General features: G+C 50.7%; 1 protein-coding gene across 3 annotated transcripts in view; it reads left to right on the top strand.

The window, feature by feature from the left end:
- LOC123772094 (uncharacterized) overlaps positions 1–23,149 on the top strand; it is a 95,570-nt gene that overhangs the window by 20,943 nt on the left and 51,478 nt on the right. The window contains exon 1 of one of the 3 annotated variants that reach the window (XM_069311167.1): positions 3,735–3,813. The exons of the other annotated variants lie outside the window; for them this stretch is intronic. The gene's annotated coding sequence lies outside the window, so the exon portion shown is untranslated. Of the gene's footprint in view, positions 1–3,734; positions 3,814–23,149 lie in introns of those variants that run through there. 3 annotated transcript variants of the gene reach the window in all.

Raw genomic sequence — 23,149 nt, 5'->3', positions numbered from 1 at the left:
TATTGTTTCTTGTCTCTTTCCTCTCCTAGCACCTTCATAACCACCACTACTACTTGCATCACCACCACCACCAGTGGGGGGATGGTAGGCCAGAGGAAGAGGTATTAACCACAGGTACTATGACTAAGGATGGGGAGATATTTTGACCAAACCACACACTAGAAGGTGAAGGGACGACGACGTTTCGACTTGAGAATGGTCCAGGACGGACCGAAACGTGGTCGTCCCTTCACCTTCTAGAGTGTGTGGTCTGGTCAACATACTTCAGCCACGTTATTGTGACTCCTCGCCTGCATATGGTGAGATATTCACCCGTGTAAAAACTAAACTGACAGATGGAGGATGAGAATAAAGGATGGTTGTGGTGTGGAGGAGGTAAAAACAGGTGACGTGTCCACTTTGGGTTATATTGTGTGGTAAACTATACCATAGAAAGTAAAAGCAAGGCAAAGGACCTAGATGTACTAATATTGGAATATGTTACACACACAGATCACACTAACGTGATGCATCAAATGAACAAATCCACAAGGGCCGTGACGAGGATTCGAACCTGCGTTAACTCTGTCGTAGCTCAGTCGATTAAGGCAGTGTCTGGGATGCTCCCGGACGCAGGTTCGAATCCTCGTCACGGCCCTTGTGGATTTGTTCATTGGAATATGTCGCTTATAAAGAAGACAATAAAGGAGTTGAGTGGTTTAAGAAAGCGAGAGGCTGAACAGCAAGAGGCACTCAGCCCTGACGTCTGCTCCTTGCAGTCATTATTTTATTTTTCTGTGCTACTAAAGTCTCTGTCAGTTGCAGGTCCGTAATACATTGTAATTCAGTGTTGTATTTGTGCTGTGTATTCTGAGGTGTATTAACACTGGCCATTGTATACATGGTGGTCATTCCTTTGAGGCTGTAACAATGGGAATATGGTCGGTGTGGACACTTTCACCACATCATGTTAGTTAACCTAATTTGTTCTTCTGGAATCACTGGGTGGTTTGTGGGTTATAAAACGGTATTTAACGTCTTAGTCAAACAAGGTTGCCACTCTTCATCTGTGCGGGGGTGACTGCAGTATGGATGGTAACTGGCAACACTGCCATTTCTGTCACTGGTTGAGCGGTGTAGCTTCTCCCTGTCCTCATCCCCCGTCACCAGTGTTACAGTGACACACTTGGTAACTGTCTCGTTTAATGCAGGTCGGCGTTCAATCCCCGACCGTCCAAGCACCATTCCTTTCCCCCGTCCCATCCCAAATCATTATCCCGACCCCTTCCCAGTGCAAGGAAATGTATATGTTTATCTCTCAGAATGTTTGGTAATATGTTTATTGTTTGTGATGTGTTTATATGTATGTATTAACACGATGTACTGAACGGGGTGAGAATAGCTTGAGCTACCTCATCCCTTTGTGTGTATTTTACCTCAATAAACTTATTTCAATTTCAATTTCCCAGTGCTATATAGTCGTAATGACTTGGCGCTTTCCCCTTAATAACTCGCTCAATCTCTTAATAATTAGGTTTTTAGTTGTGGACTTCTTAAAAATTTGTTGGTGAATACTGTTAAGTGGTGTAGGTGTAGGCCGGGGGAGTGTACTCACCTAGGTGTGCTTCCGGGGGGGTTGAGCTTTGGCTCTTTGCTCCCGCCTCTCAACTGGTGTACAGATTCCTGAGCCTACTGCGCTCTTATCAAATCTGCATTTGAAACTGTGTATGGAGTCAGCCTCCAGGCGGGTAGCAGTGTGTGTGTGTGTGCAACCCTTAATCTTGATTTGCTTCTCCAGCAAAAATTGTTGAAGGTAAGAAGGTAAGCGGCTGACCTAAGGTACCAGCAAGGGAGCCCCCACTGGCCACGTGCGCTGCGCACCTACTAGCCATGTGCGCTGCGCACCCACCCGCCCTCTAGCCTCATACCGCACATTTATATTTACGGAATTGACGAGTGTGTTAGAAATGCGGCGTAATAACACACATTAAGGCGCAGTATTATTAGTGTTGTCAATGTATCGGGGATATACACGACTATATATTCGTGTAGGATCTTGAGTATTTCTCTAGTTATTATCTCTCCTTTGGAAGTTTCCTCTTGTTCTCTCTTTTTATATTCTCTCTAAAGATGGTTGTTTTGTACACCTTGCCTGTTCCCCTCAGCATCTTGAATGTTGTGATTGTGTTCTGTTTGTTCCTTCTCCTCTCTTGGGAGAAGGGAACTATCAGGGATAAAGTGCCAAGCCATCACGACTATATAGCACTGGGAAGGAATCAGGATAAGGATTTGGGATGGGACGGGGGAAAGGAATGGTGCCCAACCACTTGGACGGTCGGGGATTGAACGTCGACCTGCATGAAGCTAGACCGTCGCTCTACCGTCCAGCCCAAGTGGTTGGACGAGGACCTACGAGGACCCCCCTCGTAGGTCCTCTTAATTCAGGTACTAGTCTTGTTGAAACCCTTTTCACTGTTTAAAGTTTAGTTTTGTGGGTCACGAGGTGTGAATTGCGCGTCTGTTCTGCATAGTGTGGTGTTGGCCTCACACAGGCTGTGTACCTCATCTTGATGAAGCACATATTTAGTTTTAAATGATAATCTAATTCATTTTAGCTTCCCATATGCTGCTGATGATGCCGTGTTTGTGTGTAGGGTGGAGGCGTTAGCAAGGTTACATTGTCACTCGATAAAGATCACATACATTGCCGCTTTTACACCAAAACTGCAGGTCTCTTATTTACTAAGTTTAAACGCGTAACATGTCAATGGTGGTAGTGTGTTGGCCGGGGTTTAGCCTCGTGTATCAGTGGATGTGTTGAGGTATTGGGTGCAGATAGGAGCTGCCTCGTATGTGCCAATAGGCCTTCTGCAGTTGCCTTTGTTGTTATGTTGTTATGCACCAGAGGGGTAGTGTATTCAGCTCACTCACCTAGCGAGAACACCCTCGTCTCCTGCCACTACTCACCAGTCCACACCTTCAATATTATGGCTCTCGCAACTTTTTTGGTTTATAGCAGAGTTGTGATAGCAGGCGCCTTGCTGGTGGATGGTGTGTGTGTGTGGGTGTTTGGTAGCTATCCTGGGCTATCTTTTGAGAGGTGTTTGTTAGGGTTTTCACATTTATTTTATCATTTATCATACGATAGAGCCCAGGAGGCTCAGGAACCTGTACACCAGTTGATTGACAGTTGAGAGGCGGGCCCAAAGAGCCAGAGCTCAACCCCCGCGAGCACAAATAGGTGAGTACACCCCCCCCCACACACACACACATATATATAAATATATATATGAGTATATCTCTCCTCCAGCAGTAAGAGAGCCTCCACGTGTATACCTGTATGAGCGCGCGGCTGGGCGGTCACACCTGGCCACCTACGTCATCACAGCCTCCAGTAATTGTTGCTCTTAGTCATGTGATACTTCTCGCGCGTGTGTGTGTGGGGGGGGGGGCACATACGAGTGTAGGAGTGCATGTGAGAGTGAGTGAAACGTGTAGTAGATAAGATGGGGTACCCGGCGGTGCCTGGGACTTAGTGCCCCGCAATATCTTCCCCCCCCCCCTCATCTATACTCTCCCCACCTCTCCCCTTCTTCCCCTCCCTCTCCCCACTTCCCCCTCCCTCTCCCCACTTCTCCCCTCCCTCTCCCACTTCTCCCCTCCCTCTCCCTTCTCCCCCTCCCTCTGTCTCAAAAAAAAAAATGTAATCTTACGATTTTCTTTCTAATACATTTTGGTGCATTTGTGTAGGTGCCCTAGACTATGTGAAGGGGCGTGCAGTGCGTCAAGAACCAGCTCCGTGATGCTAACTAACACTGCCCATCACACAGGAAGGTTAGTCAGTAAAACTCTACGGAAAACAAAGCTCCGGTATCAGATGTTATGAAAATCTTGAGAAGCGGGTGGGGAAGGGGGGGGGGGAGTTTTGGTAGCCGATTATCATTAAAGGGTGGGCGTTGGAGGCGACCCCAACTGGCCCTGACACTCCCATACCCCGCATGTGTCACCGTGAAAAGGTTGGGCTGAGGCGAGCCCTAAGCCTTCTGACGTCCTACTGCGGACAAACATTCTTCTTCATACAGATAAGGTAGACAAAATGGGCTGGTAGTCGATACATTAACAACCCACGGGTAGAAAGGCGGGGTCCAAGAGCTAACAACTCGATCCTGCAAGCACAGATATGTGAAGACAGATGAATCCACGGGTACAAACGTCATCCAATTACATTGCCGAGTGTTGTAATGGGTGCAGGCGATGAGTCACAATAACGGGGCTGAAGTATGTTGACCAGACCACACACTAGAAGTTGAAGGGACGACCACGTTTCGGTCTGTCCTGGACCATTCTCAAGTCGATTGTGAATGGATGTAATTCATTCAACGTTGTAATGGATGTTTTGCAATTGCAAACTGACCCAAGAAATTGACCAGTAAGGAAGACTCAGGAGAGAGGGCCTGGACAGGCGAAATTGGGGAAGCCGTTTAACAGGAGGGTGTAGTGGCATGGTTGGGGGAGTAAATTGGTGGTGGGGAGGGTTCAAGAGCAGGTGGAAGACGCTTGTAATTCATGTCATTTGACCTGTAAGATCCAGCCGCTGTGTTGGTGGTGGTTGTGGCTACTGTGGTGGTGCTTGTGGTAGTGGTTGTGGTTACTGTTGGTAGTGCTTGTGGCTACTGTTGGTGTGTGTTCTTGTGGCTGCACCCGGTGGGTGGTGGTACTATCAGTGGCAGTGGTATTCGCCTCAGAATGTCCTCATATATATATATCGCTTGTGTATAGACACGATTGTTATTATTTACTATCTTAGTATAATGTTTGTAAATGGTGAGAATGGTTGATAAAGCGAGTACATCCCCCCCCCTGGGGTATGTGATCGATGGCTCGTAGCCAGGAAACGTGGCATACCACGCGGAGTAAAGGCGGCAGCGTGGCAGGGGGGCGGGGCTAGATAAGCACGTGGTGCAGGCCAGCCACGTGGAGAGTAATCACGTGCGCGCTGCACCTGATGTTCCTACATGTGTTATTTGTTGATTATATACATGGTGGGTAGTGTTGTGTAGGCATGTGTTTCTTTCCGGAACCATTTGGCTCACTGGGAGGTGTTAAGAGGTGTTGGTTGTGGTGAGGGGCAGTGTGTGGGGGCGGCCGGTGGGTGGTGGTAGCTGGCAACTGTGTACGGTTGCTCCTCCCACTCTTACACCTTCCGGCCCCGTACTCCCACTCACTCCCTTCCTCCCTAAATCTCACCCTACCACCAGGAGCTGCCTCTATGCACCCTTCAGCCTCTGCCCTCCCTCTTCCACACCCACCACACCCCCACCCGTCTGCCACCAGCCACATCTTAGCCCCACATCCCCCCCCCCCTCTCCCTCTCTCTCCCTCCCACGGTCACCAGCTGATTGGTGGGCAGGGCTGCCAACGCCACACTCACCTTACTTTTTACACATGCACGCACGCACCCCCCCCCCCACACACACACACACGCACGCACGCACGCACAGATGACCCCCCCACACGCACGCACAGATCCCCCTCCCCCACACACAGTTTCAATTGTAGATATGATAGAGCCCAATTGGTTCAGGAACCTGTACATTATTTGATTGACAGTTGAGAGGCGGGACCAAAGAGCCAGAGCTCAACCCCCGCAAGCACAACTAGGCGAGTACAACTAAGTAAATACACAGAGAGGGAGGGGGAGGGGAGGTCTGACGGCTGAGTGGACAAGCGTTCGGCATTCGTAGTCATAAGGGCCCGGGTTCGATCACCCGGCGGAGGCGGAAACAAATGGGCAGAGTTTCCTTCACCCTGATGCCCCTTGTGATGGAAATGTGAACCGGTGACGAGAGACCAAAGAGACTGTCCCACAATGAAGGGGACCGACCTCTGTGTAACGACTAGAGGATATGACCAGCGAGTGGACATAACACGAAGCCTAATATGATAACATCGGCTCATATGATAACTTTACAAACATTGGCGGTTCCCTGACAAGAGAGAGAGAGCAAGCACACACTTCTTGTCAGGAAGGCAGACCGACAGGCAGGCAGCCCGCCTCTGTGTTATAATTCATTATATTTCCACATTTCTACAACTTACATCTCCAATACTTCTTCCCCCCCCCCTTAAATAACCCTCAAGAGATTGGCCTAAATGTTGCTATATACATGTTGACCAGACCACACACTAGAAGGTGAAGGGACGACGACGTTTCGGTCCGTCCTGGACCATTCTCAAGTCGATTGTGAATGGTCCAGGACGGACCGAAACGTGGTCGTCCCTTCACCTTCTAGTGTGTGGTTTGGTCAACATACTTCAGCCCCGTTATTGTGACTCCTCGCCTGCTAAATACATGTTGGTCTGAAGTTGTGAATATGATAAGGGGCCTCGTAGCCTGGTGGATAGCGCGCAGGACTCGTAATTCTGTGGCGCGGGTTCGATTCCCGCACCAGGCAGAAACAAATGGGCAAAGTTTCTTTCACCCTGAATGCCCCTGTTACCTAGCAGTAAATAGGTACCTGGGAAGCATAAGAAATATTGCCGGAACAACCGTGGACATTTTCAAGAGGAAACTAGATTTATTCCTCCAAGGAGTGCCGGACCAACCGGGCTGTGGTGGGTATGTGGGCCTGCGGGCCGCTCCAAGCAACAGCCTGGTGGACCAAACTCTCACAAGTCGAGCCTGGCCTCGGGCCGGGCTTGGGGAGTAGACGAACTCCCAGAACCCCATCAACCAGGTAACCAGGAGTTAGTCAGCTGTCACGGGCTGCTTCCTGGGGGTGGAGGCCTGGTCGAGGACCGGGCCGCGGGGACACTAAAGCCCCGAAATCATCTCAAGATAACCTCAAGATAACCCCTCTATTGTCCACTCAATTTGGATATTTCCTGTGTTGTATCTTCTTTAATGTTGAAGGTGTTGGTAGTCCTTAAAGCCGTCCCTGGTGCCTGTTTATTAGGTGTTGAAGGTCGGGGCCCACGTGCTGAGTCTTGACTTGGAGGACATGGCCTAATCACCTCCACTCAATTGTCCTCGTGCATACACTCACCACTATAAACACTTCAACTTCTCGCTTTCATACACATTATTTCTATTTATCCCCCCATCTCACACATCCAGACTAGGAACAGGTACTCTGAGAGAGAACTCTATCAACATCAGAGGTCCGAGACTGTTCAACACGCTTCCACTACACATAAGGGACATAACTGGCCGACCCCTCACAGTGTTCAAGAGAGAACTATCAACATCAGAGGTCCGAGACTGTTCAACACGCTTCCACTACACATAAGGGACATAACTGGCCGACCCCTCACAGTGTTCAAGAGAGAACTGGATAAGCACCTCCAAAGGATACCTGATCAACCAGGCTGTGACTCATACGTCAGGCTGCGAGCAGCCGCGTCCAACAGCCTGGTTGATCAGTCCAGCAACCAGGAGGCCTGGTCGACGACCGGGCCGCGGGGACGCTAAGCCCCGGAAGCACCTCAAGGTAACCTCAAGGTAAGGTAGTCCCAGAACTTAGGGGTGTGAGTTACGAGGACAGGCTGCGTGATTTGCACCTCACGTCGCTGGAAGACAGAAGAGTTCCGGGGAGACATAATCGCTACATACAAAATTTTCCGGGTGATTGACAGCGTAGATAAAGACAGATTATTTTGCACGGGTGGTACTCGCACATGGGAACACGGGTGGTACTCGCACATGGGAACACGGGTGAGTACCCAAATAACCCAGACATATTAGGAAGATTTTTGTCAGTGTCATGGTTCATTAATGGGATGCGCTAGGAAGTAATGTGGCGGAGGCTGACTATACACAGTTTAAAATGTAGATGCGGCAACTCGATAACCTCAGGAAGCTGTATACCAGTTGATTAATAGTTGAGAGGCGGGACCAAAGAGCCGAAGCTCGACCCAGTCAAGCACAACTAGGTGATTGAGCACATGGCCAGTCTCCCTCTTCTGGCCACACCACTAAGGACCACATGTGCACACACACTCTACTAACAATCACTAACAAACCAGATTAAATAAAAAAAATGGAAAGATAGTTCTGTAAATAAAAATCACCTGATGTTGTGAAATATAATACATCCAGGTAGATTATATGGACAACAAAGAGATGAATACAAAACAGGGAAGGGAACTTCTATTCCAGAGAAATTGATTTTTGCTGCACCTGAGGACTGTAAATATATACCTGGAGAGTGCTAACATGAGATGTGTGTGTGTGTGTGTGTGTGTGTGTGTGTGTGTGTGTGTGTGTGTGTGTGTGTGTGTGTGTGTGTGGTGTGTGTGGTGTGTGTGTGTGTGTGTGTGTGTGGTGTGTGGTGTGTGTGTGTGGTGTGTGTGTGTGTGGTGTGTGTGTGTGTGGTGTGTGTGTGGTGTGTGTGTGTGTGTGTGTGTGTGTGTGTGTGTGTGTGGTGTGTGTGTGTGTGTGTGTGGTGTGTGTGTGTGGTGTGTGTGTGGTGTGTGTGTGTGTGTGTGTGTGTGTGTGTGTGTGTGTGTGTGTGTGTGTGTGGTGTGTGTGGTGTGTGTGTGTGTGTGTGTGTGTGTGTGTGTGTGTGGTGTGTGTGGTGTGTGTGGTGTGTGTGTGTGTGTGTGTGGCCTCACTATAGCCAGACACGAGCGGTTGCCAAGCCACCAACTAACCATACAGAGATGTGTCACAGCAAGCAGCACACTGCGCTGACTTACCTAAAGCACCCATCCCGGACAGGCAGACACGTTGGCCGTAAAGTTGTGGAAAGGAACTTCCTAACTCAGCATAATAAGAGATGAAATAAAGGCCATACATCAAGCATTTTGTACAGTTTCTATATCCGGATTGGCTGTAGGAGGGGGTGAGGGAGGTGTGTGGAGGTGTGTGGGAGGTGTGTGGGGGTGAGGGAGGATTGCTACACCACCAGATAACCTCATACATACACACTCCACCACACCAATTGTTATCACTAAGGCTGCATTGGTGTTAACTAGTTACTGAGAAGGTCGCTCCCCCTCCCGCGATCATCTCCCCTATTGTGGGTCGCGGCTGCACCTGTTGCTCACCTCTGTCCGCGGACTATTGTGGGTCGCTGCACCTGTTGGCGTACCTACCCCACCCTAGCGTGCGTATCTCCCCCCCCACCCCACCCCAGCGTGCGTATCCCCCCCCCCCCCCTCCCTGCAAGGGGAGCCGCACGCTCGGAGTGGCCACTGGCCTCATTGAAGAGCCCTGTCTACTTCCCTATTTTAGACAGTGCTACGTGTTCCTATACCCGTCTCTGTCTTCCTCCCTGTCCCTCCCCTCTCTATTAGTCTTCCCTGGAGCTAGAGCGAGCGAGGGTTTAGAACCAGGTGGGTGAAGAGGTCGCTGTGTGGCTGCCTGCTGCCATTGAGCAGTGGTGGTGGTGGTGCAGGCGACCTGGCGGGTGTTGGGGGTGTATGACTGGCACCTTCACACGAGGCACGGCACCTCCTCCCTCGTGGTGGTGGTGGCACTGTGTTGGCCTCCGCCAGCACGTCTTGTCGGGCCCCCAGCGCACACTACAGCTAGTAGTCTTAATGACGGGGTTTGGAGTCCTCACCTGGCAGGGGTGTGTGTGTGTGTGTGTGTGTGTGTGTGTGTGTGTGTGTGTGTGTGTGTGTGTGTGTGTGTGTGTGTGTGTGTGGTGTTATCTCCTCGCGCACTCTTCTTCCCCACCACCTCTCCCACGCTCTCCCTCACCCCTCACGCCTCGCCCCCTCCCTCACGCCTCACCCCTCACTTCTCTCCCCCTCCCTCACTCCTCACCCATCACCCACAGCCATACCTACTTCCGTTTACTCACATTGACTCATTAAGTAATACAAAAGATCTTACAGGTATATATGCGTTTCTGGCGGAGAAAAAGGAACATTATTATTGTAATGTTTAGGATTCTTGTTGTAGAGAAAGTGAGAGATTGAGAGGAAAAGTGGTGAGAGAAGAGAACTATCAGGGGGAAAGCATAAAGTCATTACTACTATGTAGCACTGGGGAGGAGTCAGGATAAGGATTTAGGATGGGACGGGGGAAAGGAATTGGTGCCAAATCACTTAGACGGTCGGGGGATTGAACGCCGACCTGCAGGAAGCGAGACCGTCGCTCTACCGTCCAGCCCAAGTGGTGAGAAGAGACTGAGCATTTGGGTCTCACACTCTGGATGTGTTTTTGTATCCTTTATATATTGGTCATATTTACTCCTTTTCTCATATTTACTCGTGACCAGGTTGGTGGTGGTGTATAGTCGGGGCTCGCGTGAGGCCACTCTGCCCTCACCACACCCTCACCACACCCTCACCACACCCTCACCACACCCTCACCACACCCTCATAATTCAGGGTGCTGTGGGTAGCGGCCGCGCCTCACCCGCAGCACCCAAACTACTTAACAACTTATGGGTTTCTGTTTGAATTAAGGCGGTCGCGTTAGGACCGTCAGTGATGACGCCTTTACTGATGAAGGTGTGACTGTATGGTTATCTTCTTGAGATGATTTCGGGGCTTAGCGTCCCCGCGGCCCGGTCCTCGACCAGGCCTTCTTTTTGTTTTTGTTGTTGTACCTCATTTGGTAGTTAAAGACTGGAGTGCACTCGGTATATATATATACCCAGTCACTTTGACTGGACGGTAGAGCGACGGTCTCGCTTCATGCAGGTCGGCGTTCAATCCCCCGACCGTCCAAGTGATTTAGCACCATTCCTTCCTTCCCACCGTCCCATCCCAAATTCTTTATCCTTACCCCTTCCCAGTGCTATAAAGTCGTAATGCCTTGGCGCTTTTCCCTGATAATGAGAATTGGTATATATATAGTGAGATGCGTGGTGGCGCGACCCATCCTCACTATGGGCTTGTAACCCCCCCCCCACTCCCCCTCCCCCCCCCATTCATCAGTTACATCTTACTGGGTATTCAAAGCTGCTATTTTCTCGAATATACATTAACACGGCTGAATGGAATCATTCATTCCAAATGAATGACTGAAACTTGAGACCCATCGGATTGACGGTCACTTTATAAGGTTTATGTGCTGGCGTTGTGTACACTCACACAGCCCCGCTCCTGTGCCAGGTAAGGCCACTACGGGCTCACCATAGCCCGTGCTACTTGGAACCTGTTCCGAGTAGCTGAATCTACAACAACAACAACAACAACATCGCTGTAGAGTAGTGTAGTTGTATTTGGGTGAGGCGTCAAGTCCTGACGGCTGCCTTGGGGACTAATGGTTTGTTTTGTTACCATTGATGATATCTCCACAACGACTTCATCGATTATCCTCAAATTTGGTCCACACCCCCCCCCTTACCCCCCTTTTCCCTCCCCCCTCCCCTCCCCCATCCTCTTGTTCATGTGCTATGTAACGATGTGCTCCGTCGTACATCTGTTGACGTAAAGGGCAGTTAGAAAGTCGAAATTGGTACTACAGCATTTGGACAAACTGGGACAATTTGGGCTGATGTTGGAAGGGACACTTGTAATCTGACCTTCCTAGGGTATCTGAGGCCTGGATGTTGGGAGTGTAGAGGGATGGAGCCCCTCTGCACTAGAGGGATGGAGTCCCTCTGCACTAGAGGGATGGAGTCCCTCTGCACTAGAGGGATGGAGTCCCTCTGCACTAGAGGGATGGAGTCCCTCTGCACTAGAGGGATGGAGTCCCTCTGCACTAGAGGGATGGAGTCCCTCTGCACTAGAGGGATGGAGTCCCTCTGCACTAGAGGGATGGAGTCCCTCTGCACTAGAGGGATGGAGTCCCTCTGCACTAGAGGGATGGAGTCCCTCTGCACTAGAGGGATGGAGTCCCTCTGCACTAGAGGGATGGAGTCCCTCTGCACTAGAGGGATGGAGTCCCTCTGCACTAGAGGGATGGAGTCCCTCTGCACTAGAGGGATGGAGTCCCTCTGCACTAGAGGGATGGAGTCCCTCTGCACTAGAGGGATGGAGTCCCTCTGCACTAGAGGGATGGAGTCCCTCTGCACTAGAGGGATGGAGTCCCTCTGCACTAGAGGGATGGAGTCCCTCTGCACTAGAGGGATGGAGTCCCTCTGCACTAGAGGGATGGAGTCCCTCTGCACTAGAGGGATGGAGTCCCTCTGCACTAGAGGGATGGAGCCCCTCTGCACTAGAGGGATGGAGCCCCTCTGCACTAGAGGGATGGAGCCCCTCTGCACTAGAGGGATGGAGCCCCTCTAGTGTAGAGGGATGGAGTTTTGGGAGGAGTTGGAGGCCTGGGTACGAACCACTAAAGTGTGTGTGTGTGGGGCCACCTGCTATAATTATCACATAGTGTGTGTACGGGCGCGCCTGCCCTGCCACCAGTGGCGTACACCTGGCTCTAGTCTCCTCACCACACGCCCACACCTGGCACTCACCACACGCCCACACCTGGCCCTCACCACACGCCCACACCTGGCCCTCACCACACGCCCACACCTGGCCCTCACCACACGTCCACACCTGGCCCTTACCACACGTCCACACCTGGCCCTCACCACACGTCCTGCAGGAAATATGCAGGCTGGGCAGATTGCATATTTCTAGACTGTCAAAAGGCCTTTGATACAGTACCGCACATGAGACTGCTATTCAAACTTGAGAGGCAGGCAGGAGTAGGCGGAAAGGTCCTAGCATGTGTGAGGAACTACCTAACAGGAAGGAGCCAGAGAGTAATGGTAAGGGGTGAGAAGTCGGACTGGCGAACAATAACGAGTGGAGTACCACAAGGATCGGTGCTGGGATCAATCCTAGTTCTAATTTACGTAAATGATATGTTTACAGGAGTGGAATCCTACATGTCAATGTTCGCGGATGATGCAAAATTAATGAGAAGAGTTGTGACATAAGGATTGTAGGATCCTCCAAGAGGACTTTGACGGGTTGCAGAGATGGTCAGAGTTCAGCACGAGTAAATGTAAGTTATGGAAATTGGATCAGGTGATAGGAGACCAAAGTGACAGTACACAATGAAAGGGAACTGCCTACCTTGAGGTTATCTTGAGATGATTTCGGGGCTTTTTAGTGTCCCCGCGGCCCGGTCCTCGACCAGGCCTCCACCCCCAGGAAGCAGCCCGTGACAGCTGACTAACACCCAGGTACCTATTTTACTGCTAGGTAACAGGGGCATAGGGTGAAAGAAACTCTGCCCATTGTTTCTCGCCGGCGCCTGGGATCGAACCCAGGACCGCAGGATCACAAGTCCAGCGTGCTGTCCGCTCGGCCGACCGGCTCCCTAACCTGTAACGATTCGAGAAAGAGACCTGGGAGTGGACTAACACCTAATCTAACTCCTGAGGCACATATAAATAGATAGGATAACGACAGCAGCGTACTCTACACTGTTTGTTTGAACATCATTCAGAAACCTAAGTGAGGAGGCTTTTATTAAGGCGCTTTACATTGCCTACGTGTGACCAGTCTTAGAGTATGCCCCGCCATCATGGAGTCTCCACCTGAAGAAACACATAAGGAAACTGGAAAAGATTCAGAAGTTTGCGACGAGGCTTGTCCCAGAGTTACGAGGGATGGGATATGAAGAGCGTCTGAAGGAACTGAACCTTACGACACTAGAAAATAGAAGGGAGAGGGGGGGATATGATAGGAACGTATAAAATACTGAGGGGAATTGACAAAGTGGAAATAGATGAAATGTTCACACGTAATAATAACAGAACGAGGGGACATGGGTGGAAGCTGGAAACTCAGATGAGTCACGCAGAGATGTTAGGAAGTATACTTTTAGCGTGAGAGTACTGGAAAAATGGAATGCACTTAAGGAGCAGGTTGTGGAAGCAAACTCTATATTCATAATTTTAAAACTAGATATGATAGGGAAATAGGACAGGAGTCATTGCTGTAAACAACCGCTGGCTGGAAAGGCGGGATCCAAGAGACAGTGCTCGATCCTGCAGGTACGAATAGGTGAGTACACGCCCACACCTGGTCCTCATCGCACGCCCATACCTAAAGCGACGTGGAGGTGTGGAGCGGGAGGGGGGGGGGCTACACTTAAGATGACATAGGGGGGGGGTGTCAATGAATTAAAGCGGTATGTGTGGGTTGAAAGCGGTCCTTGTCTGATCTGGAGGTTAGTCAGTCATGTCGTCTGTGGACGCCCCTCCTCCCCACCCCCACACCTCTGTACCCCCCCTCCTCACCTCTCTGTACCCCCCCTCACCCCCCACACCCCTCTGTACCCCCCTCACACCTCTGTACCCCCCCCCCTCCACCACTGTATTCCCCCTCCCCTCCACCACTGTATTCCCCCTCACCCCCACACCTCTGCACTTGCCAGGGCTCTGGGAGGTTTGCAGCGGGCGTGTCAGGTGTAGGACCATTGTGCGGGTTTAGCGCACAGATGTGTGGCACATGTGAAGGTGTAAGCCCTGGGGGGGGGGGGGAAGAGCGTGACAGGTGCGCACAACACGAGTGACGTGTTTCGTGAGGTGAGTGATGAAGGTCAGTGTGGAGGCATGTGACATGTGCTGTCACGTGTGACGAGGTCTTGGACGAGGTCAGTAAGACATCCAATGGAAGACGACGTGTGTTGGCAAGGTTGTTCTCGCCTAGTTGTGCTTGCGGGGGTTGAGCTTCAACTCTTTGGTTCACTAGTAGTAGTAGAGAAGATCCAGAGAAGACATGCTTGCTGTGTCTTGGGCACGCACCCCACCTCTGAAGAGCTGGATGACGTCTTCGAACAGTGATTGGTGTGTGTGTGTGTGTACTCACCTTTTTTGTACTCACCTTTTTGTGCTTGCAGGATCGAGCATTGACTCTTGGATCCCGCCTTTCCAGTAATCGGTTGTTTACAGCAATGACTCCTGTCCCATTTCCCTATCATACCTAGTTTTAAAAGTATGAATAGTATTTGCTTCCACAACCTGTTCCCCAAGTGCATTCCATTTTCCCACTACTCTCACTACTCCACTACTGTGTGTGTGTGTGTGTGTGTGTGTGTGTGTGTGTGTGTGTGTGTTTTCTCTGTAAAGTGTAATACAATGTAATGAAATATAAATATATATTTTGGAGACTATAAGGAAAATCCAGGAGCAGCTTTGGGCATCATTCTCAATGCATCCAAATGTGAAATAGTCTCCCGCAACGCAGACATCACTGGCCATATAAAAACTGTTCTTCCAGATATTCTCGTTGTCGAGCCACCTGACTGCACCCTCCTGGGTGCCCCCATTGGCCCACAAGCAATCGAGGAGATCCTGGAGACAAAAATCACTGACCTAAGAAGAATGTTGGAGAGGATTGACAATATTGATGCCCATGATGCTCCCTTCCTCCTCCTCCTCCACAAGATCCTTATCTCTCCCTAACCTGACTTTCTGAGGTGTTCTCCGTCCTACAACAGCCCTAAATTAAATGAGTATGACACCTCTCTGAGGTCCATGTTGGAGGAAGCGCTGAACCTCACGTTGGACGACCCTCAATGGGAACAAGCAACCCTCCCTATAAGACTCTGCAGCCTTGGTGTCCGCACAGCCTCCCAGATTGCTCTACCAGCCTTACTATCCTCCTCCCATACATCGTACGACCTTATAAGAGATATCATACCAGAGCCCCTGAGTGACTCAGCAGGGTGTTCAGATCAGTGGGATGCTCTTGCAGCCTCAGCACCCATCATAGATCTAACAAAAAACACACAAAGTCCAGCTGGGACCACCCATAAGTGGATAAAATTGCTGATGCCGTTGCTCTGCACTGCAACATTAAGTAAGGAGAAAGCCCGTCTGAGAGCAGTGCAGCTTCCCCTTGCAAGGGGACTTTCTTCTGGTGGTTTCCATGTTGGCAACAAGCAAGCGTCTGGATCCAGAATCCTTCCTTGTAGCATTGGCCCTCTGCCGTGGTGCCCCAATCACACTGAATACAAGTGTCTTTGCAACAGGGTGGAAGCACACCAATATGGACTGCATGGGTTGCACTGTGTTACCTCTAAGGGCTGGCATGCAAGACACAACGATGTGAATGACATCATCAAGAGGAGCCTTGCCTCAGCTCAGTGCCCAGCGGAGAGAGAACCCCACATCCTAGTGGACGAAAACCCGAATGACCCCGCACTTCGGCCAGACTGCATCACAATATACCTCCTGGAAGAGGGGGGAGACAGCTGGTGTGGGACTACACATGTGTATCCACCCTGGCTGACACCTACATACACTTCGGTACTGATCAAGCAAGCGGGGCGGCCAACCACAGAGAAGCAGCAAAATCAGTCAAGTACAAGCAATTGGAAGGTCAAATACACCTTTGTTCCCATAGCGTCTGAGATGCATATGACCCTTGGGGAAGGAGTGCCTTGGGATCATAGAATTGGGTTCCAAATGCAGGTGCAACCCTGGACAAGGTTATTCTGACCTGTTGCAGGGCCCTGCCGGGGTCAGCCGGGGTCAGACGGGGTCAGCCGGGGTCAGGTTCATCATAAGAGACTCCTGACGGGTGTAAAAGCTTCCCTCTTAGACACATCACGTTATTGGGGGTTTCATTGTGTATTTGGGGTTAGTTGGGAGATGGGGGAGAGGCGGGTGGTGGTGGTGGCCACGTGACGGGTGTATTGAGCCAAGGCATGAAAGAATATACCTTTACCCTTGTCTGCTGCCAAAAGAACCTTACTGCGGCCCCGTATGTGTATATGTGTGTGGGGGGGGGGGGCGCACGTGTGTGTGTGTGCAGGGGGTTGTGTGGGGGTGTAGGCAAGGTTAAGTGTAACCCTAGGTAATCATAGTGCAGGTGTGTAGGTGGGGGTGAGCAAGTGTGTAGATGGGTGATGATCTGAGGGGAAAGGTACAGATCAAGTGGGTAAAACAGGTGTAGGGGAGGAGAGAGAGGGAGGGGGGGTGTAGGTAGGGGTGAGGGGGTGGCGAGGAGGGGTTGGGGGGGTTGAGGAGGGTGTAGTGTGTAGTACGGTGGTGTGGTGGTGAGGGGGGGGGGGGTATAAATAGTGAGTGTAGAGTGTAGGTGTGAGAGTTGGCAGGCCTGGTGAGAGAGGTTGGTGCGAGGCTAGCGACCAGCTCGTCGGCCAGCCAGCCCGCGTGTGTGTGGCTGTGGGGGGGGGGGGGGGTGTGGCTTGCATAACGGCTGACGTGACCCCTACCACAGGCTACAATACCATTACCACCACCACCATCCCCAACAACCACTATCCCCAACAACCACCACACTCATTACCACTTCAACTGAAGCAGTCAAAACTATCCATGCAGTCACAACTATGACAACCACTGCAATCACAATAACCAGCGGTGCAGTCACAACCACCATCACCACCACCAACCACCATCAACCACCACCAACCACCATCAACCACCACCAACCACCCATGGCTTTACAGTGGTAAACAAGCTACACATATAGGTCAGGTGTGGCTGTCATTCTTGGCACTGTTCCCCACACCACTCCTACATGTTGGTGTGTACACGCCTATCTCCACTCTCCTACTTGTGTCTGCAAGATCAAGATTTAGCTCTTGGGCTCCTTCCTTGTCACCTTCCCCCCCCCGCACCACCACCTGGTTATCTAATGTATTGACTCTGACTTTATTTGCATAATATTTACTTTTCAAATTCTAAACGGAGTTCGTATGTGTGTGTTTACTAATTGAGGGGGGGGGGTTGTGGCTGAATGGGCAGCGCTCTGTACTCGTAATCCTAGAGTCTGGGTTCGATTCCCGCCGCCGTCGGAGATAGATGGGCTGAGTTTCTTTCGCCCTGATGACCCTGTTACCTTGCAGTAAATAGGTACTTGGGAGTTACACAGCTGTTACGGGCTGCTGCTTGTGTGTGTACTCACCTAGTTGTGCTTGCGGGGGTTGAGCTCTGGCTCTTTGGTGCCGCCTCTCAACCATCAATCAACAGGTGTACAGATTCCTGAGCCTATTGGGCTCTATCATATCTACACTTGAAACTGTGTATGGAGTCAGCCTCCACCACATCACTTCCTAATGCATTCCATTTGTCAACCACTCTGACACTAAAAAAGTTCTTTCTAATATCTCTGTGGCTCATTTGGGCGCTCAGTTTCCACCTGTGTCCCCTTGTGCGTGTTCCCCTTGTGTTAAATGTGTACTCGCCTAGTTGTACTCACCTAGTTGTGTTTGCGGGGGTTGAGCTCTGGCTCTTTGGTCCCGCCTCTCAACCATCAATCAACAGGTGTACAGATTCCTGAGCCTATCGGGCTCTATCATATCTACACTTGAAACTGTGTATGGAGTCAGCCTCCACCACATCACCCTCTAATGCATTCCATTTGTCAACCACTCTGGCAATACATATATATATATGCGAACAAGCCTGAATGGTCCCCAGGCATATATGCAACTGAAAACTCACACCCCAGAAGTGACTCGAACCCATACTGCCAGGAGCACTATGCAACTGGTGTACAGGAGATCGAAACTACTCGACCATCACGGACCGTGTGTGTGTGTGTGTGTGTGTGTGTGTGTGTGTGTGTGTGTGTGTGTGTGTGTGAAAAGAGTTAGTAGTAACAGTTGATTGATTGACAATTGAGAGGCGGGTGGAAAGAGCGGAGCTTAACCCCCGCAAGCGCAACTAGGTGAGTAACACGGTGGGCATTTAAAGAGGCAGACAGTGCTGCCTACACCTTGCTCAGCGTACCTTTAGCTGAGAGAGAGAGACTAAGTTACAACCCTGCTCCTGTGCCAGGTAAGTCCACTACGGGCTCACCATAGCCCGTGCTACTTGCCCCGCTCCTGTGCCAGGTAAGTCCACTACGGGCTCACCATAGCCCCTGCTACTTGGAACTTTTTGTTACCAGTAGCGAATCTTAAACAACAACAACAGAGATCTGTAACGAGTCGCTTACAAAGCGAGAATTGCCCAGCTGCCGGCAAGGAGGACATGTGGTTATCTTGAGATGATTTCGGGGCTTTAGTGTCCCCGCGGCCCGGTCCTCGACCAGGCCTCCACCCCCAGGAAGCAGCCCGTGACAGCTGACTAACACCCAGGTACCTATTTTACTGCTAGGTAACAGGGGCATAGGGTGAAAGAAACTTTTGCCCATTGTTTCTCACCGGCGCTTGGGATCGAACCCAGGACCACAGGATCACAAGTCCAGCGTGCTGTCCGCTCGGCTCCCAATTTTCAAGAGAGAGATGTGGCACCAATTTTCAAGAGAGATGTGGCACCAATTTTCAAGAGAGAGAGATGTGGCACCAATTTTCAAGAGAGAGAGATGTGGCACCAATTTTCAAGAGAGAGATGTGGCACCAATTTTCAAGAGAGATAGAAAAAAGGCGCTTAACTACAGTCCAGTATCGCTAACAAGCGTCCCGTGTAGAGTACTTAAGAGAATAATCAGCATAAGACTAGTTACACCTAGTCTAGACTAGACTAGGGAGCCGGTCGGCCGAGCGGACAGCACACTGGACTTGTGAGCTTGTGGTCCCGGGTTCGATCCCAGGCGCCGGCGAGAAACAATGGGCAAAAGTTTTTCACCCTATGCCCCTGTTACCTAGTAGTAAAAATAGATACCTGAATTCACTTAAGTATTGTGTATGTGGTGATCATGTCTCCCATGTTTCTTCTCACTTCCAGTGACATGTGGTTTAATTCAGTTTATTCTCTCCTTTTAATTGATCTCTTTCATCTGTGGGTCAAGTGTGATGACATGCAGAGTGGGCACTGGAGCCCAGAGTGGGCACTGGAGCCCAGAGTGGGCACTGGAGCCCAGAGTGGGCACTGGAGCCCAGAGTGGGCACTGGAGCCCAGAGTGGGCACTGGAGCCCAGAGTGGGCACTGGAGCCCAGAGTGGGCACTGGAGCCACTACCCAAATTAGTCTGTTTAGGTTGGGTGATGACATTGTGTGGTATGTGGTTAAGTTCCATCTCCACTCTCTCCACTCTGAGGCACTCGTTCCTGGCTTCCTTGTATCTCAGGTCAGTCCTGTTCCAGTATCTGGTGCCGGTATGCGTGCGTGTGTTTGGCGTCCTGACACCTTTGTTGGTACTCTGGGTTAATCCTTCATGTTGTGCTGTCTTTTGGACAGTAGCAGACTCGTTATCTGCGTCCCAAGGATGTGTGTTGCTGCGGGTGGCATGCGGGGTGGCGGTGGTGGGTGGCAGGGTGGTGGCGGTGGGTGGCAGGTTGGGTGTGGTGGGTGGCAGGGTGACTGTGGTGGGTGGCAGGGTGACTGTGGTGGGTGGCAGGGTGACTGTGGTGGGTGGCGGGATGTGTGGCATCACAAGTGAGGCTCTCGTGTTCCTCGGACAAGTACTCCTTCCATTCTCCTCTCCCGTACCTCTCCCTCTCGACCCCCCCCCCCCTCTCGTTACAATAGAGTGGTTTACTTTACACATCATATATAACTCATGACTCAAAAGTCACTTACCTCTGGTGACTTGGCACCACTTGTACAGATGACCCCCAGGCTCCTTATTCTCCAATCTTGTGAATTATTAGCACCTTAGGCACTCCTTAATTTCTCATTCAGGCCCGACCCCCAATTGAGTCCGCACTGAATAAATGAGCATCTTGAAACCTGACATGTAGCGATATGCTTAAGAAGATTAATTAAAACTGCCTCCAAATGTAACAATTCAAACATAAAAGTAATTTTACAGCACATTGAAAATTTACAGATTATTCTCAATGATGCCAGCCTAGAAAAGTCCCAGTCCCATCCTGCAGGAGGCCTGGTCGAGGACCGGGCCGCGGGGACGTTGAGCCCTGAAATCATGGCAAGTTAACCTGCAGGAAAATAAACAGAAGCAGAACCTTGTCATCAAGAAATCATAAATCTAGAAAACTGGGAGTAAAAATAGTGGCAAAAAAAGATTTCCCACTAAATAGTACTTTAAGGTGTGGTAAACGTGGCCAGGAGGACCAGAATGTGACCACCAGTTGATGGAGGACCTTCCCAACCCTGACACAAGTGTATGGAGAGAGCCACCAGCCGTTCACCCGAGACCCACTCAATGGATGGCAGGGTCCATGTCCCACTTGCAATTGAAATAAGTTTATTGAGGTATAAATAGACACTAAGGGATGAGGTAGCTGAAGCTATCCTCGCCCCGTTAACACTAACTGTGACCAGTATGTCCCTTAGCCACTGTCCTGTGACCAGTATGTCCCTTAGTCACTGTCCTGTGACCAGTATGACCCTTAGTCACTGTCCTGTGACCAGTATGACCCTTAGTCACTGTCCTGTGACCAGTATGTCCCTTAGTCACTGTCCTGTGACCAGTATGACCCTTAGTCACTGCCCTGTGACCAGTATGTCCCTTAGTCACTGTCCTGTGACCAGTATGTCCCTTAGCCACTGTCCTGTGACCAGTATGTCCCTTAGCCACTGTCCTGTGACCAGTATGTCCCTTAGTCACTGTCCTGTGACCAGTATGTCCCTTAGCCACTGCCCTGTGACCAGTATGTCCCTTAGCCACTGCCCTGTGACCAGTATGTCCCTTAGTCACTGCCCTGTGACCAGTATGTCCCTTAGCCACTGTCCTGTGACCAGTATGTCCCTTAGTCACTGTCCTGTGACCAGTATGTCCCTTAGCCACTGTCCTGTGACCAGTATGTCCCTTAGCCACTGTCCTGTGACCAGTATGTCCCTTAGTCACTGTCCTGTGACCAGTATGTCCCTTAGCCACTGCCCTGTGACCAGTATGTCCCTTAGCCACTGCCCTGTGACCAGTATGTCCCTTAGTCACTGCCCTGTGACCAGTATGTCCCTTAGCCACTGTCCTGTGACCAGTATGTCCCTTAGTCACTGTCCTGTGACCAGTATGTCCCTTAGCCACTGCCCTGTGAGGCAGCCAACACAGGCGCTGCTTGTCACAAGTTTAGTCATGCTGGGTGCTCCTCGTAGGGGTGTCGTCGGCCACGACCACAAGTTAACCAGTTCTCGACCAAAAAGACCTGCAATTTCTGGGAAATTGAGAAGTGGGAGAACTAGTCTTTCATTAGCGTTGTGTATTGGTTTTGTGTGTACAGGAGGAGGTCGTGTCAGTTCCTCCTGTTTAGTGTTATTTGTGTGTCTTGAAGGCGCTCGTCTAGGTAGCCGTGTTGCCCTAGCTTCTTGCTACAGGCTGAGCTCTTCACAGCTTGATACGTTGATGAGGTAATGGGTGTATGGGCTGGTCCAAAGCGGCCCTTGCCCGCACTAACAACACTAACCTCTACATTATTAGAGAGGTTAGTGTTGTTAGTACGCAACATTAGCTCACAAGTCGAGCCTGGCCTCGGGCCATGCTTGGGGAGTAGAAGAACTCCCAGAACCCCATCAAGCAGGTATCAACCAGGTTAAACATTAGACCCCCCTTGAGGGGAGAGAGAGAGAAGACACAAGAGTTGTTACATTGTCTCCTCTCCCTCTCCTCTCTTCCAGTGTCTCCTCCCGTCGCTAGGCTCCCACATTCATGTGATGACCTGGTTCTGGTAGCCACCACAGCCTCTCTCGCCCACCTGTGTGTTCTCTCTCTCACAGGCTCACCCGCACTGCTTGCTTACCGCACTATCAACACCCTGTTCATCTCTAGCTCTGGGGCCACGCCTCTTACATACCTGCTGTAATTACTGTTACTCTTGTGTGTGTGTGTGTGTGTGTGTGTGTGTGTGTGTGTGTGTGTGTGTGTGTGTGTTTCAGACCACTTCTGTAGCGTGTCCAGACCTGTTCCTAGGGTACCATAGTCTCTCCCTGCCCAAACGCTTCTCATTTAAAAGTCACAATAGCGTGGCTGAAGATATGATTAAACCCAACCACACATCAGAAAACGGAGAAACGACAGCGTTTCGGTCCGACGTCGACCATAGTTGTACGACTTGATAATGGTCAAGAATGGACCGAAACGTTGTTCTTTCTATTTTGGACGTACGTGTGTGTGTGTGTTTATGAGTTGGAGGGCTCCACGATGAGGCTGCATACTCTAAGACTGGTCTCATGTAGGTGACGTACTATGCGTGTATGCATGCAGAAGGGGGCGGGTGTTGTGGTGATGCAGGATAAGTTATACTATTAGTAAGGTGTAAAGGTCCATAGTGGTGATCAAGGCGTGCCATCATGACACATTGTGGGGTAAAGGCGCGTCAGTGGCTTGGGTCTCACGAGTGCTGTGGGATGAGTGGGAAGACTCACTCGAGCCAGTATTATGAGTGGGAGTTGAGAGCATTGATTTTGGGAGCGTTGGAGTGTGAGTGGGAGTGAGGTGGTGGG

Source organism: Procambarus clarkii, chromosome 69 (assembly GCF_040958095.1).
Source record: "Procambarus clarkii isolate CNS0578487 chromosome 69, FALCON_Pclarkii_2.0, whole genome shotgun sequence".
Taxonomy (NCBI): Eukaryota; Metazoa; Arthropoda; class Malacostraca; order Decapoda; family Cambaridae; genus Procambarus; species Procambarus clarkii.
This window is presented reverse-complemented; position numbering and strand designations above follow the sequence as displayed.